A 17,321-nucleotide genomic window follows, 5' to 3' on the forward strand; every position below is an offset into this window, starting at 1 on the left:
TTTGCTTTTTAAGGTGCTCCAAGAAGTTGACAGCTGTCAGGTTACAGGAATAAGTCTAGCTTTTGCCATTTGAATTTTTTGCCATATTTGTATTTTGTGCTTCACTATATCTCTGACTGCTCCCAATCTAAATACTGCACTGAGCAGAGGACATTCTGTGAACTAGAACTTCCATTTGCTAATGGATTTTTTTTTGCATAAAATCTTCTTTGTAATCCATATGAATATGGGTGTTTTAATTATTAATCAGAAGCATTCTTTCTTATTTGTATCTGTGCTGTGAAAGAGTTGGATAAAATGGAATAAAAAATTAATGTACATTTAGATTTTTCCCCTCTCTAGAGGGAGGGTGTTCATGAGTTAAATGCTTATGCAACACCTTTCCTTGCAAAGTGTACTACAGTTCTCTTGTTACCTCTGTTTTGAGCCTTTCTGGGCCTGATTCACAGGCCACTGAATTCAATGGGAGTCCATCTAATTGGAGTCCCTCTGCTTCCAACTTTTTAGTGAGGAAAATGCATTGGAAGCACTGGAAAAGTAAGAGTTACTAAGTAATACATTGCAATGTCTGTGGGTAAAACAATGAGATTCAGCCTTCTTGATGTCCAAACATCAAGAAATCATTCTGGTGTTTGTCCAGTGCAAAGTGGAAATAAAAATCTAGAAGACATTTCGGACACAGTGCTGCTAAAAGTCTTTGGTTAAAAAGCTAGCTCCTAAAATGAAGTTTCTTTTGCACCTCTCTCACTTTGCCATCTCTCCACCTTCTGCCCAGTCCCTTTCATCCTGTATTGACCGTAACTGCCTTCCTCTGAAGTCAATTGGGAGTTTTGCCATTGACTCCAATGGCAGAGTTATCATACCCAGGATGCAAAACACAGTGAGAAGAGATCATAGTCAAAGTACMCACAGTAAAAGTAAGAAAAAATATTTCAATGATTTAATAAAGTCCACTTAAAAATCTCCACCACTTGTGAGCTTTTATATGTGTTTCCCACAAATAGCACCAGGCAGTCTAGGAGAACAAAAAGCCCCTTGCCCTGTGTCCCTGGCATTCGGCAGCCGGAGCTGAGCCCTTGCCTGAGCGGAGTTAGCCGTGCGCAAACCGGAGCTGAGCACAGCCACCCTCTAATTGATAGCAAACATTTTGCAAACATTACGCTTCCCTAAGGGACAAGCATTTTCCCACCGGAGCCCTTTGCAGCGCAGGAGGACAGAGCATGCAGGACGGGGAGCGGGCAGGGGAGCCGCGGGCACCCTCTCGCTGCGGTGCCGGGGCACCGGCCGGGGCTCCGCTCTGCTCCCACGCCCCGGTGCGCAGCACCTGGCTGCTCTCTCCGCAGGTGAGGCGCCCGGCGGAGCTGCCTCTCTGTCCGATCTCAAGCATCGCGRCGCCCGAAACACCGGACCTTGCTGGCAGCCCCGAGGGACGTGGCCAGAACCGAGGAGTAGCAGCGGACAGTCCCCGGGACGTACCGGGGCACCTTGCCCTCCGCRCCCCGGTCCCAGCGCGGCTCGGAGCGCAGCCGCCAAGAAGGGAGCCCCGAGCGCGGCAGGGCACCCTCCACACCTTCCCCGTCCCCGGGGGACCCCGGCGAGGCGCGGAGCCCCGTACTCACCGCGGTGCTGCAGGCAGCAACCCGCAGCGCAGGCGAAGCGCCCCCGCCCCGGCCGGTGCCCGCTGCGGTGCACAGACCCCGTCCCTCGGCGCCCACATCCAAACCCCGGCCGCGCAGCTAAAAGTCCTTCTGAGGAGCACCCGGCGAGCCCCGCCGCCTCCTGCCTCGGATCGCTGTCACCTCCCCTCCCCGCGCCCCCCGCCCTGCGCCCCCCCGGCGGGCGGCAGCGGTATAAGCAGTCCCTAACCCCTCATATCACGCAACGGCAGAGGTGCCGGTCCTCGGCGCTACTTACCGGGCATCCTTCAGAGCGGCGGGCGGGAGCGAGGGAGGAGGAGGAGAGAGGGAGGGAGGGAGGGATGGAAGGAGGGAGGGAGGAGGGAGGGAGGGGGCTCCAGGCGGGCTGCGCGACGCTGCGCTGTGCTGTTCGGCAGCCTGGGCAGCTCGGCAGAGTCAGTGAGTGAGTGCCTCCGTGCGTGACGGTGTGTGCGTGTGTGCGCGATGCTGGACACGAGAGAAGGGAGACTCAGGCACCGAAGGGCGGCGGGAAGCGGCGGAGATCAGGGGGCGCAGCCCGCGCATGGCGGTGCCACCAGGTGCGGCCCAGCGCTCCCCCAGCCCCGCGGCCCCCAGCGCCCCGCAGCCGCGGCGGGAGCTGCCGGGGAACGGCTTGGGGGAGGCGCGCATCCTCCCCGCTGCCACACGCACCGCCGGGGGAATGGGGGGAGCGGGGGGAGGGATTAAAAATAATGGTAATAAAAAAAGCCCAGTCACTAGGAAAGAAAAGAAAAAAAMCGCAAAACTCTGTCTTTACTTCCCGGCCGAGGTTTGAGCCCCCCGCCCTAAAGCTGCGGTCCCGCGGCAGCGGCGCGATCCCGCCGCGCCGGGAGCCGTCACCGCCCGCGGTGCAGCGCGGCAGAAGCTGCCGCTGCCGGTAGCGCCCAGCTGAGAGCCGGAGCCGCTCCCCGCGCACGGAGGAGCCTCCCTCTTTCCCTCCCTCCCTCCTTCCCTCCCTTTTTCCCCTCCTTCCCTCCCTCTCTCTCTCCCAGTTCGCTAAAGCGGGCAACGCAGCCAGGTGCTGTGGGCTCGCCCTGCGGCCGAGGGAAGAGCCGGGCAGGGCCCTCCGCCGGCGCTGGCTCCTCCGCGGGAAGCGGCCGGGCTCCCGCAGGCTTTGGGGCGGCGCTGGGAGGCGGTGGCCGCCGCCGGGACGCGGCTGGAGGGRAAGCGAGGGGCGCGGAGGGGAGGTCGGCTGCCCCCGAGAGCTGCCGGCGGGGCCCGGGAGAGACGGCGGAGGAATGAAGCAGCACACGGGGAGGACCCGCCACTGCCCGGCAGCGGCGCGGTGCTCCGGCACATCCCTGCAAACGCCGCTCCCCGCTTGGCCGCTCACCTCCKGCCCGAGCGGTGTGACCCGCTGGAGAGGACCGAGGACGGCGCATCATTACGGCTGGATGTTTTAGGGGAGGAGGGGGCGCAAGCGGAGAAAGGAGGGAGGGATGATTATAAGAATCAAACGGAAAGGGGGGAAAAAAAGCAACACGCACACTAAAAAAAGCTCGTTCTCGGGAGAGAAATCAAAAATAGCCACAACAGCATCGAAAGTTGCTCGCTTAGTGATTTGCATTACAACGCTGCCGCTGCTGCTTGGCTCCTCCAACAGTGTGCCCGAGGAACATGCAAGATGGGAGAGGGGGAGCTATATACTTTTTCTGTAATCTCTCTTAAAAAAAAMCCCAAACCAATCCCCAACCAATCACACCCCGCACACCCCACTCATTTGAAGGCTCCAGGTTGTGGTTTCGGAGTTCCGAATGGACTTTCCTGGGGAAAGGGGCGTGTGTAGAGGACCCGCGACAGTGCTCCTCTCGCGTTTTGGGCCCTTGAATTTGGTAGCCCCGGGAGAGGGGGGATCAGGCGCTGCTGCCCGGCTGGAGGGATGCCAGGGAGTGCCCGGGGACAGCACACGATCTCGGGGCGCAGGGCGGAGGGGAGTGAGGGAGGCCCCCTCCTACTTCCCCTCGCTCCTGCTGCCGTGCGATTCGAGATCAGTGGCTGTGTTTTCGGGGAGGGGYAAAAATWAAAAAAAAAAATASCCACSAAAAGACTGGATAAAATCTAACTTTTATGTATTAACGGTTCATGCCCTGATTTAAAAAATGGCACCAAATCTTAACCCAGATTATGCAGTTAAATGTATCGAGCCGGAGGCAGCGTGGCTGGTTGCCAGACCTATGATCCATTAACCTCTTTAGCTCATTGTTGGCAGGCAACAATAGCACACGATTAAATTCTTACATTTTAAAGAAATGCCATTTTCTTTTCATAGTAAACTCCTCTCTCCTATGCTGCAATTAAAAATAGGGTATCAACAATAAAAATTAGAAGAAAGGAATAGTACTGTGAGTTTTAAGCTACTTTGTGTTCATTTTATGGGCAAAAACTCTGCTATGCCTAAGGCAATATGTACAAAGGTGGACAGCAGCATATTAAACATTCTTATTTTGCAAAAAGGATTTTAGATAAATTTACCCTCACCCTTGGATTATGTACTTCTTAGAATGTCTGGCATTCAAAATTTTAGTTCCAGCTCTTTTTACAGAGAGAAACCAAGCAAAACCCTACACAATGAACATCAGAATACGAAAATAGGATACATAGGGCCTTTTTTCCCTTTCATGTGTTGCAGATGTATACAGATATATGCCCTTTAATCCAAAAACATTGTTTGAAGCTATATTTTCATACATTAATGTTTCTGTATGTATACATCCTCACTCTCTATAAAACTACTATATAAATAGCATATTGAAAAATAATTTAAAAATTAGAATAGAAAAGAGGCAAAGCTAAAAACACAGCTCTCAACCTCCTGCTGAGTGCTATAAAAAAGTCCTACCACTTGGAGGAGAAGTCATAGAATCACTGATACAGAAAGAATGTGGACTTGCACCTTATTCTTTGCACAAACAACTTAGGTAATAGAAATAGATCTATTTACAAAAAAAGAATATGCAATGTTTTCTTCATTTCTCCTTTCTGTGTTGGGCATTAAGCTGGGGTCCTAAGAGCCAAATTATTTGTTCTGTTATCTGCATTCAGAGAAGATGAATCTCTCACACTAAATCATGCTGTCTCTCTGGGAGTGGAGGACAGATAGCATGTGCAAAAGAGATGACTGATCCCATGAGGATCTGGGGAAAAGGAATGGGAAATGTGATGTGGATGGGGAGTAGAACTAGCTGGGTGACAACAGTGAGTTCAAGAGGCTCGTATGTTACAGAGGAAGCTGGGGATGTAAACAAATATCATCTCATGTGGAGGAGGCAGCATGAAAGAAGATCTTCATCCCTTCCACCATGGTCAGGCTGTGCTGTAAGACACATCCTACTGCTCATTAGAGAATGCAGAGTGTAAGATAACACCTATATCCCCTCAAGACCACCACACATTGTRTCTAAATCCTCTGTGGTTTAGGAAAAGTCGTCTCAAAAACGCTAAACATGAGACTCTGGGAAACACTACCAGACCTAAGTTATAGGACTCACATTCCTGAGGGAAGTTTTAGTGGTATATTTTTTGTCACCTTAACAAGCTCTTCAGACAGTCAGCTGASACCACATTGTCCTAGCCCAAACAGACAAAGGCCCAAGACTCTCTCTTGGCTATTTAATATAAGAAAATGTAGTCTTGATCCCATTTTCATTAAGCTCAGTAATAAAATTAAGAAGTGACTGCTACATTGGCAGAAAATTTTGAGTGTGTGAGACTGCCTGGCTTCAAGAGGCAGATGTTAGGGATGGTAAAGAGATGTAAATCTACACTGAATAGTGTTAAATTTAGGCTACATTTCCACCTGTTGTAGCCTGAGCAGTCATTAATAGCCCAAAAATGAATGAGTGATTATTGCTACTGTAGATAACATGTTAAATGATTGAAAGCAGATATATTTTAGCTGGTTGCATTTGCTCTCTGTTTTCTTCACTAAATCCAGAGTTTTCTCCTTACTTAAGAGGAGAAATTTAAGTTTTCTTCTTACTTAAGAGCTATCTACTGCAGCAGGGGAGAGGTATAGCATATCACACACACTGGTCCATCTTTTCATATGTTGTGTAGGATGATCAGATTGACATTAGCTGATGTAAAACCTTGATGTTTCTCTCTATCCAAAATTCCCAAGTTTTACATGGATTTAAAAGTAAGAGATATTTGGTAAGCAYAATTTTAAGGAAATAGAAAATTGAGACCTCTGTTTTTAATAAAGTTCTGTTTACTTCTTTTGTATATTTTTCTACTACAAAGCCTATTATCCAGTAGCTTTATTTTATTCATTTTTAGTACTGTGACTTGAAAGAGGACATACATATTACGAACAGGCTTTGATGATAAATAACAAGAAAAGCTTGTTCTCTGCAAAAAATAGATGAAAATGGCAAGATTGAAATGCCCAGCCTTTTTTACATATTGTTATATGGCTGCACAGGTTAACAATCTCATTAACAACTTGAAACCAAGTGAGGTTTAGACACTCAAGAGGGTTTTCAGAATCAAAAAGGCAGAGAAAATGGTACAGGTTGGTAAAGATTGACTACTCTTCTCTATATAACAGTACAGAAACAAGATGGGAGCACTTTAAGTTTAAAATTCAAGTTTCACTAATCGTTCTGGAAACTGGACTAGGTTGTTGCTTTACTTTTTAAACATCTGGTCTGTCATAAATGTATGTCGTACGTAATTGTGTCCCAAACTTTAAAACTTGCATTTGGTTCCATATGAAGTGTCTTGTATGCCAACTCTTCATTAACTTATGGCAGATTGACTTACTTTTTGGAAAAAAAAAGAATTGTGTTTTTTAAGAGCTTTGTAAAAAGTTAAGGTGTTTAAGGATCTTACAAAATCATGTAAACTTATGCATTCAATAATAGATTTCTTTAAAATTACTTGCCTTCATAACCCACTGAAAACATGCTTGCCTGAATCAGTAAATACTATATTTGAGCTGTCTGCATATTATTGACTTTTCTGGTTTCTGCAAAGCATTACATCAGAAGTCCCTTCCCCCCATTGTTTTCATACCAGAAAAAATCAATTCAAATCTTAGATATACAAAGCAACAAAGGTAATCTAACCTTGATATAGTTCAGAATTTATACAATCTCCTTCTTTATTTTGTTGAAGCTCTGCTTTGCAGGCTTATCTTCAGCATCTGAGAGTTTTGACAACTCTTTCTGAATATACAGGAAAACATACTAAACAATAATAGGCTGAGAGGCAGCTTATTTAAAATCGTGGGGGAACGTGACTGGCATGTTAAAGAGACACTTACATTTTGGGAAAAAAAATTCAAAGATACTAGGCTTAGAATCAAATTCTGCCTTCAGATGTCCATGCATRATTCCCCTTAGAAAGAAAAAAATAATATATGCAAAGGCATAATATTAAATTTTATGGAAGATCTATGGATATGTGCAGTCTTATTTGGTCACTGGRCACCCACACGAGTCATCATTTTCACAGGTTTATGATGGTTTCTCTACTCTGTTCAGTTCCAAACCAACTCGCAAGGCCTACTGACTCTTGTTTTCCATTCAGATAAGTAATGGCAAAATAGCTGAGGTTTGCACATGAGGAATAATTCTCAGCTATTTTACTGCCGATTCCATGTTTCTTCCTGACACACTGCTTTTAGCTAACTATAAGTTTGCTAAACTTCAGTGATTCAACCTGAAATTCTCTGTGCTGAAGTTCTGTCTCATGCTGCCTATTTTTAGCAYACTCAACCAAAGTGGCTCAGCTATACCTGAGAATGAGATTGAGGGACAATATTTAGTTTTATTTCTTGCTAATATATTCATTGTAAGGCTTACTTTTTTAAGAACTCCAGCACCTTCAGGTAGCAGAGAAGARACTTAGAAGTTGGCAGGGTTTAGTTGAGGATGACTTAGTATCTTCATAAAAATTCATTTACATTTTTCCAGTTCATGAACATTTGGAAGCTCAGTTCACACATGTTAAATGGCAGTTTTTTAGAGTCATGCAGTTAAATGCTGCTCTCTGGCCAGGTATTGAAGTGGCCTGGAATTGTGTCTCCCARTGCTGTTGTTATTAAGAAAGAGGGTTTGCTTTGCCTCTATTCTTCATTTTGTTTAAAGTCTGAGCTGCACTGAGAAGTAGGCTGTTTTGGTGGAGAGCAGGAATGCAAGAACCTTTCCCTGGCTTTCTTGGGACTGGCAACATGAAGTGACAGGGATTTCAATGGTAAAAAGTATGGCAGAAAGTCCTGAGACCTGGAAAGAAGTGGTGAGGAAGAGACTGAATTCAGAAGGCTAACTSCTAGGTGAAGAAAAGGAGCATGAGAAGAGATAAGGGATCTGCCTTTGTGGCAGTCAGAYGGGAAAACGATGTGAGAATTTTATAATTTTGGATATGCTGATAAGGAAAAAGAAGAAATCAAAATACTGAAGACCGTAGCTGGCTGAGTGAAAAGTCAGGTGGAAACAAGCCAGTGAAGATGTGAAGATGTGAATGAAGTCACAGAAGTGGGGGAGAGAGCGAGAGAACTGGAATAAGTCATAAAAGCAGAAAAAGAGACAGAAAAGTCTGTGGTATTGGAGCACGCTGCCATGCAGACCTTGGAAATGAACCAACCACCCAAAYCTCAGCATTTCACTGTTATCAATAAATATCTGTGAAACCTGTTGGCAAGGTGTGCGCCTCACTCTCCTCTGGTGCTGCTCTGCTCAAGGGSTGACCATCTGTTGCCATTGTCAAGCCTGACAGTAGCTCAACAGGCACAAACACACCCTGCAGGTCCAACTTACCATCCTCAATGATGAATCCTGTTGGTATCAGGCCATTTTTGAGACATTTGTGTTCGTTCTTCTTTGAAGAATAGAAAAGACACAGAAAATGGAAAGGAAGAGAAAGAGAAGGAAAATTAAAGGGAAGAAGGGAACCGTTTAATTCTTATTGCAGTAAAATTCTGCTGTCATGTATTAATCAACATTAGAGCTAATGTTGCCTTTGCTAACTCCACTCAACTTCTTCCCTATTTGTGGATAGACATTGTAACAAAGTTTAAAATTGAAAAGAACATGTACTGCTTTTTCTTCCATCAACATTGGCCATTATCACTGCAGCAGGTGAGTCCTGCTTAATGACTAAACAGGTGTATAATGCTTTATTTCATCTTATTTTCATTGGCCTTTGGGCAGACCAGACACTTTTCACCAATTTATTTGAACTCTACTGAGAAAAAATAYTAATTGCCTTTTCAGAGGATTTTCTTTGAAGCCAGTCAATATGACATCTGCATACCTCACAAATTAATATTAATTTACTTTCACTGTGCTCCTACCATTCCCATTGCAGAGATGAGAACTCAGGCATAACCAATTACAGCATGAGTATCCACCACTTTTGAGTGTAAATATAAATTATCTAGAAATTTTCATTTTTCTTTTTGAATGTTTATTTTATGTTCACTTCAGCTGAGAGGGGAGCAGTTCTACAAATGAGACCCAGGCTTTCAAGTAGGGCATTCAAAACCAAAATAAYCATATCTTTTGAGAATTAGGTGACCAGTTCATTTTTGGTGAATTTTCTATCTTGCCACTAGATTTTCTAGCACTGCAAGGGGATAATATCCCACATTCCRTGTCACCATTCAAATGGTTAAAGAATGAAACATTAATTGAAAYGCATACTGAAACTTCTTTCACTGTATATGCTCTAAAAATAGTAATAGTAATAAAAAGCAGAGAGAGCGAAGATGACGGCATTGTTATAAAACTCTTCCCACTTTATTCCCAGAGGTTATGAAGAGAGGTCCTGCAGAAACAAAAGATATTTTCACAATCTGTGTGYGAGCTACACTGGAGCGCACCTATGCTTTAGATTGAGGTCATACCGAGTGTAGGTTCTCCAAAAATGGGGAACTTGAAATCCCTGAATAATCTGCTACTGGAAAGTTTGCTGAACATTTATTTTTGAGCCAAACTGGAAAAGTTTGTCTACTGTCTAGAAGTGCCTGTAAAATTCCCAGCTTGAAACTGACAGCCTACTTCACTTTTGGTGCTGTCATCTCTTTTTTTTTTTTTTTTTTTTTTTTTTTTTTCCGAGATCTACACTCTTTCACTTATAGAGGAGAAAGGATCCAAGCAGAGCTAGAGGAGAGGGAAATTGCTTGGAATTGATGGGGGCTGGAAGCTTTTTCTTCTGTCTCCACTTTTGCTAACAACAGCAATGCCAGAATAACCTCTCCTGTTTCCTGGTTTGGAAAAAGCATTGAAGAAAAAGTAAAATAAGACAATTTCTTCTTTTATTGTCCACAATAAGAAACTCCTTTTGCTAAATTATGTCTTCAAGGATTTTCAATGGGACATAAAGTGTCACAGTTATTTTCATATCCATTTTTGAAGGAAGCTGGAAACCAAGAGCCTTTATCTTAGCAAGRACTGATTGATATACAGTATGGAGGATGGGCTCTTTTTTTTTGGCTAAAACTCACAAGTGGGGACTTCTAYTTGTGTGAGATTTTGTAAAAACAACCAAGTGACTATTTCCTCTAAATTGATATATTTTTGATTATGATCTTTTTGGCRAGGAATTGCTTTGCTAAATAAGTGACCATCACGTTAATCTGAAATTYAAAACCAGGTTAGTTAAGGTCGGGTTTGTGGAGGATAAAGATGAAAGTCCTGTTTTTGTCATCAAGCCTGCAACCATCAACAGTTTTCTAAGTTACCAATTCTTTTGAAGCCATACTACAGGCTGCTGCTCTGAACTTTGGCTGATCCAGGTGCCTACTTGAATGAGAACATCTGATTCACAGTGGAGTGGTGCTGCAGAGATGAGGCCTCTGCTCTTCTCCACAGAATTCAAAAAATCCATCATGCACATCTCGACACTCTCTCTTTGCTTGTGTGTTTTTCTCCTTGAACTGTTTATCCATAGCAAGCTTTGGACAATGGAAACAGCTGAATTTCTCTAACTCAGACTCTAGGTTTTTGGAAAAAAACCCAGTAAATGTATAAAAGTATGTGTTGAATATATATTTCAAGTGCTGCCTGTGAGCGTTACTGTTTACATTTACTTACATATTTAACAGATTTTTTTAGGAACAAATCCAAACACTTATAATCACATGCTTAGTAAATTTACATTTCATGATATGTGTAGCTGGCAAAACTAGAGAGATGAGTGGCACCTGTGTTGCTGGTGACATCCTATAAAGTGGACAAAGTCCTTCTASATTCCATATTTAGAACCTGATGTACAAATTAATTTTAATCTTTCATGACCAGCTTTGGAAATATGATGCTTCATTTTATTCAGTTCTTTCATGAGAGGYGCACACTAAATACCTGGGTTCAGTCTCTACACATTTATGTATTACAGAACCATATATTATACTCTTAGAGTCACTTAGAAGCACTGATGCACCTGGAATCTTTCTAGTGAAGGTGAAAGGGACATGTGTCATGTCTCACATCCCCCCTTGCTCAAGCATGTGACAAATTATCCCATTCTTAAGGGATTCTTCCTATGTAATATAACTGAAAAAAATAGTGTAAAATTTGCTTGGTGCAATGGCTAGAAAATTTTTCAACTTCTACTTCAGTATTTTTATGTCCACCTAATATGTTCTCTGTTAGGATTTAATGAGCTCTTTCTTCTTTATCCAGTGATGTATTTATGAAGCTGAATCACCTTCCTGTCTGCTTCATTTTTCCATATATTTTCCTACCAGAAAAAGAGTTTCAGGGTCATTGTTAAAATTGGTCCTTTTCTCCTGTTTTGTTCCATAACCTTTTCTCTGTGTTTTCTCTTTCAGGGTTACCTTTCCTGACCAGAAATCTCAATGCTGCATTACAGTCAAGATTTAGCCAGGGCCTGGTGCAATGATCCCTGTGCTTGCCTGTTTCTGACACGTTCACCTTTTGCAAAATATTTTCAGTTTCTGTTTAAGATTTTTGTGCTGCATCACACTGTCAGTTCATTCATTGAGAATCTGACTGTCACATCCCATTTCTACAAAACATTTCCATCTGATAAGCTTCCAGCATACCAGAGAACTTTTTATTATTAGCTCCATGTGCATGACCTTGCATTTCAATCTACTTCTACTTCTGTTCATCCACATCTTTCAATCTCTTCAATCTACTTCTACTTCTGTTCATCCACATCTTTTGGTATTCATTTCTGATCTTCTCTGTCCTACCTTCCATATGTATGGTTTATCATTATGGATCTAAAACTGTGCCTGATTGAAAGAGATAAACCAGATGAGTTCCTAGGGTGTATTCTGCAGAATCTGACTAGGAATCACCTGGATATTTCTGTCTGAAACCTTTGTATGCTACTATCCCTGAAAATGCATCTTTGCCAATTTTTCAATTTCCTTTTTAATTTTAATCCTTTTTACAGGTGTGTTAATAGGGCTACAATATCAAATACATCTAGCTAATGACTTAGTAGAAAAATCCACTCAAACATTTGGGGAAAGGAAAGTTACTTTGTCAAATAACTACATGGATAAAGAAAAAATCTCATGATAGTTCTGTAGGAGAGAAGGAATGATTGTTACATTGTTTTTATTGCCATGAGAATTATTTTTCAGCTGCTTGGGAAAAAAAAAAAAAAAAACAAAAAACCACCAAACCTATTTATGGCTGCTTAAATATTCACACAAAACTCTACTATTTGGATGCCAGAATATGTAAATACTAAATGATGTGTGGGATTTTACGGAATCAGTGTGATTCTTTCTAGTTTTYTGTCTGTGAAGTACTGTAGCTTTCCCAAAAACTTACCTTTTGAGCTGACCTTTTCAATGAATTAGGTAAACCCAAATCCTTTCACTGAAATCCCAAGGTGACTTTCTCTCTGATTGCATTGGAATCAAAATCAATTAGCAGTAATAAGTAGGGCACTTTTTGAAAAAGTGGCCAAATCAAAAAATGTCTCATTATAAAAGAGAAACAGTAGTCCAGGAAAGGATTAATTTCCACAGGCATTTATTAAAAATATCTATTGACTTTTGTTTGAAGAGCTCTAAAGCAATGGTGACACAAAGAATAAAAAASAAGTCATAGAATTAGGTCCAAGAATTGGTCTACAATGTGCAGTAACATCATAAATATYCTCTGAAGTCCTGTAGCAGGATTACAATGGCGGACAGTAATTATACAATGTTCCCCATAAGATCTTTTTCCAAGTTAATTATGCATCTCAGAGCACACTTTTTATATAATAAGGGGTATATGTTGTTTCCTACCCATTTCCATTGTGTTTTCTGCCAACATAATTCATATATCTGCATTTCATTTGTGACTGTTCATATATATTGCATAGAGTTTGAAATGGATTATTAAAACATTCATGTACTTTGTATAATTTCTTTTGTACACAGCTGCATGAACTGCCAGCAYTAGAAAATCTTGAAGTGCTTTCTTTTTTTCCACTGCCCAAGTTCCCTTTTTTAGCTTTGTATATATACCTATTTCCCACAGAGAAACAAATGATCTCATATTCAGCCTAAATAAGCCTTAGGARGCATAAGTTTCACTTATTCTTCATCAGAGCAATATTAGATATTAATCCAATGCCAAACAGAGTTTATAAGAAAGTAATTCAGACACCAGATTGCAAAGTGCTTTTAAGTACCCTGCACTATTTCCATACAGAGATTGGTCTCTCAACACTCCGAAGAGGAAGAGCTACAGAATGCCAAATATGGAGAATATTTCTTCCCTGTTAATTTATTATGGTGAATTGACATAATGAAGGATGACAAATAGGTCTTTTCTTTTTCATCCACACAACACTTCCCATTAAAATGTGAATATTTTCTGTATGATCATCAGGAGTAACACGTTTAATTACACAAAAGCCATGCGTCACATGTTGAGAATGTAATATGAAGAGCAACAGAAAATTTACTGCTGAATAAAGTGTTAAAGGGGCCTACACTTTAAAAGCAAGCCTCTGTGCTGCTTGAAATTATTGATAAAAATAATATTTTTTCTTCTAAAAGGTGGAAAAGTTATATAAAGGCTTTGTCTTGAGCTTTTCTTCTACCCCATAGGATTGTATTTTTTGCTGTCATTACAAATTGGAGATTGCTATGCTGAAGTATCCATACCTAATATTTAACAATAACCTATTTTATGTAATATGATAGTATGTAATAACTTGTTGATAAAGCCTGCAGACTGTTTATTGTTCTCAATAYGAATGTAAAATATTCACACATTAGTAAACATACAATAAAATACATGAATTGCAGTCTTSACTGAATTTGGTGAAAGTAATGGACATGGACATTAATTTAGCCTTGTTTATTTTAATTTCTGTCTAGAAACTCACTATGAARCTCCATAATATGACGTGTTATATGTTGTAAGGAAAAGTGACAGCCATTAGCATTACTTGTTCAGTAAAGAAAAGGTTCATGTTAATAAATTAGAGAAAAAGTACAATTTTTTTATCCAAATACTGTTATAGATATTTGATATCTTTATTTGATATCTTATATCAGATCTGATATTTTATCAGCAAGACAAGAAGAAATAAAATCAAAATATAAGGAAGATTTCAGTAGTTGAAGGACAGTTAGTAGGGTTATTTGATTTCTTTAAGCATGGTACAATTTTTATTGTGTTTAGGTCAAACTGGAAGTGAAAATTGCCATACATAATGCAACCAACCTGAATCTCTATGAACTTTGAAATAAATGCAGTATTGAAAAAAACCCCAACAAATAAATTAAACGTGCTCATCTGCAGTTTTTATACCTCCACATGAGAGCATTTCCTTATGTTCCAATTTTTTTTCCTTGTTTTTCTTTATAAGTCAAAGAATCAAAAAACAAAATTGGCTGCTTGCATGGTTAGTTAGTTTTCTTCTTTACCTAAGAAAAAGTTTTTTTAAAGGGCACTGGGGCTTCAGGAAACACCCATTTGTGGCTTACTAAGCTCACTGAAGAGCCACTGAGTTTACAATCCTCTTAAGCCATTTTTTTTTCTTGAGAGAAATTTTGGTAGGAAGCACGTAGCATTATTAATCTGTTGTTTTCATAGGAAATTTTTGTCCCAGATTCAGGAGTTTTTATTCTTTTAGATTATTTCTAGCTAATATGTTTTGCTTCACTGACAAGGGAGGAGCAGCTGTATTGTAGTGACAGCATTACAAACGCTGGAGCCCAAATTTCACTGCTGCCTTAATCTAAACAGATGTGTTCACAGGTCTTGCTAACAGCCTGATTAGTATCTGAAAGCATTTTATTTTCCATCATGTTCTTTCCCTCTGCTTTGTCTTGTTTAAAGACTCTCATAATTGCAAGGTTTATAGGGCACTGCTGCTTCACAGACTAGTTAGCTTAATGAAACCGAAGCTAACATGACAACACTTGCAAACCAAGTGTCATTTGAATACCTTTTTTTTTACTCATACTCATTGCATGCACAAGCTTACAYAGGATTTAAAGAACTACCCGGATGCCTGCCTTGCTAGTACATAAACACCTGAAATGCTTTATTTCAGAGAATAAAATTACCTCTTCTCAAAGAATCAAGCTGTTAGAAAGCTTTACTATCCATCAAGACCCACTGGCACAGAAGTTTATCAGARTGTAGAAAGTTTGGCTTAGCAAAAATGAGGTAATTTAACAGGTCTAAAGCTCTTGTTTTCTTTTGACAGTCATTTCACTTTGCAGAAAGCAACCTTTTTCCATTTTACTGTTCAGGGTCCTATAGCTAGAGTGCTTTGTCATGCATGTCTGCTACAAGAACTCTGTTTTGAGTGCTGACCCTTTGTAGTTCATAAATCTTTTGGATTTATGTTGTAATTTTATTTGAAGTCATCGCACAAATTGATATATTTTGCTTTAATGCAATTTAATAACACAATTCCTCTAGATCACTTGTTCTTATTCACTTCTTTTGTGTGTCCACATCATCTTTTAGTGCCTACATTTAATGATTTTCACTGGATCTCAGTATATTAAGTGAATGCACTACTGCATAACAGCATGAGTGCGTCAGAATGGCTTTAGAAATCTCTAAAATTCAGGGATCATAGTCATTCCATGAAACCACAGACAGCATTTGAGGTCAAGCCAGTGTTTGAAGGTCGGAAAGATGGAGGTTACAAACCCAAGGAGATTGGGCTAACCAGCCCACACAGTCATGGAGATGTGGGTGCTGAGGGAAATAGTCAGAAATGGATGACTGTGAATGAGACAGTTCTTTTGAAAGGGTTGCTGATTACACCTCATGGGTAGGGTGCTCTTCCATGAATGGAAAAACCCTATTGTTATGGGAGGGTTGTGTGTGTTGCCCAGTGCTTGTGAGGCTGAGGGGAAACCCTGCCAGCAGGGTGAGGGGCTGAATAGGTGAGCTGATGTACTTGAGCATCTCGATGTGAGGATGGTTTACAGCCTGGCAAGGCACTGCTCAGCTGAGAGAGGCTGTCAGTGAGCACCAGGGAGCAAAATTCTACATTTGTGATCCATGTAACAGAAGGGTGGTTCTGTCCCCACCGTTTCCTGATGAGTTAGCAGCTAATCCTGAATGGGTTTATCCTGTGTAATTAGCACAAAGAGGGAAGAGTATTAATTCAGCAATGTGTTCTGCTACAGTGAGATATATGAAGCTCAGGATACATTAAGTTCAGGCAGAAATGATGGTGTGGGAGGTCATTGGTACCTTTGAACACACATCAAGTACCTAACCTCTCATACTGATAAGCCCACATAGCTGCTGCTGCTGCTGCTGGATCAAACAAATCTGAGAGTTTTCTCTTGCAGCCTGAATTGAGTGGCAATATTCTCTGTAAAATTTCGAGGGTGCTTACTTTCATTCTAAATGATAATATTTCTTCATGGTTGTTAGAAATGGTCAATCTATTATGTTTATATTGTGTCATATAGTGTCCTTTTATGTGTCTCTCAGTATGTACCTGTTCATTTCTTTAATATTTAGTGCCATCATATGAAAGTATTATAGTAACACAAAAATCAAAGCAAAAAGCAAGCTTTTGAAACATAATGGCAGGCACAATAAATACTTATTTTTTCATATTATGGCAAATATGTCTTCTTGAAATAATCATATACAGTTTTCACCAAAGAAGTGATATGSTGCTTAAATAAGTCCACTCGAGCTTATTGTAAATGGTATTTTTGTGGCTTGCTTCCTTATGCTTTTGTCATTCTACACTTGATTTATAAAGAGATTCATGGAAAGTCATAATTATTTTAAGAAGGCAGCTGGGAAAGTGTTCTTTCAGCATGTCTATAAATCTTAACTTATGCTCTACAGAGAACTCTGCTCTCCATGTCTGCTTTAACAGTGTAAGAAGAGTATATCATAATGCTTTGAGTTGTCAGGGATTCGGGAATCTTTACAATGTGAGATCAAAAGTGGAGACAATTTCATTGTAATAGTCCTGGCAACAAAGTGAAAAAGGGATACCAATTCAGCTGGCACACTGACATGATAGCAAGGGTATGTTCTTTAGTAGAGTTAAAATTTGTGATTGGAATATGTGTGTGTGTGTGTATGTTCATATAGACACACATATACATATACATATACATATGTGTATGTATAGCTAGGAAGGTAGTAAATTTGAGACATAGGAAAGGAGATGACTACTGAAAACATTGTCTATTTTAAGGATTTCTTGGATAATGCAGAATAT

The 17,321-nt window shown here is 41.0% G+C and overlaps 1 protein-coding gene across 1 annotated transcript in view; it reads right to left on the minus strand.

Moving 5' to 3' along the window:
* Positions 1-2,506, minus strand: part of HS3ST5 (heparan sulfate-glucosamine 3-sulfotransferase 5) — a 190,627-nt gene extending 188,121 nt beyond the window's left edge. The window contains exon 1 of the mRNA XM_057390203.1: positions 1,915-2,506. The gene's annotated coding sequence lies outside the window, so the exon portion shown is untranslated. The remainder of the gene's footprint in view (positions 1-1,914) is intronic.
* Between the last annotated feature and the right edge of the window lie 14,815 nt (positions 2,507-17,321).

The sequence above is a fragment of the Malurus melanocephalus genome, unplaced genomic scaffold (genome assembly GCF_030028575.1).
Source record: "Malurus melanocephalus ecotype Western Australia unplaced genomic scaffold, MMel_1.1 scaffold_23, whole genome shotgun sequence".
NCBI classification, from domain to species: Eukaryota; Metazoa; Chordata; class Aves; order Passeriformes; family Maluridae; genus Malurus; species Malurus melanocephalus.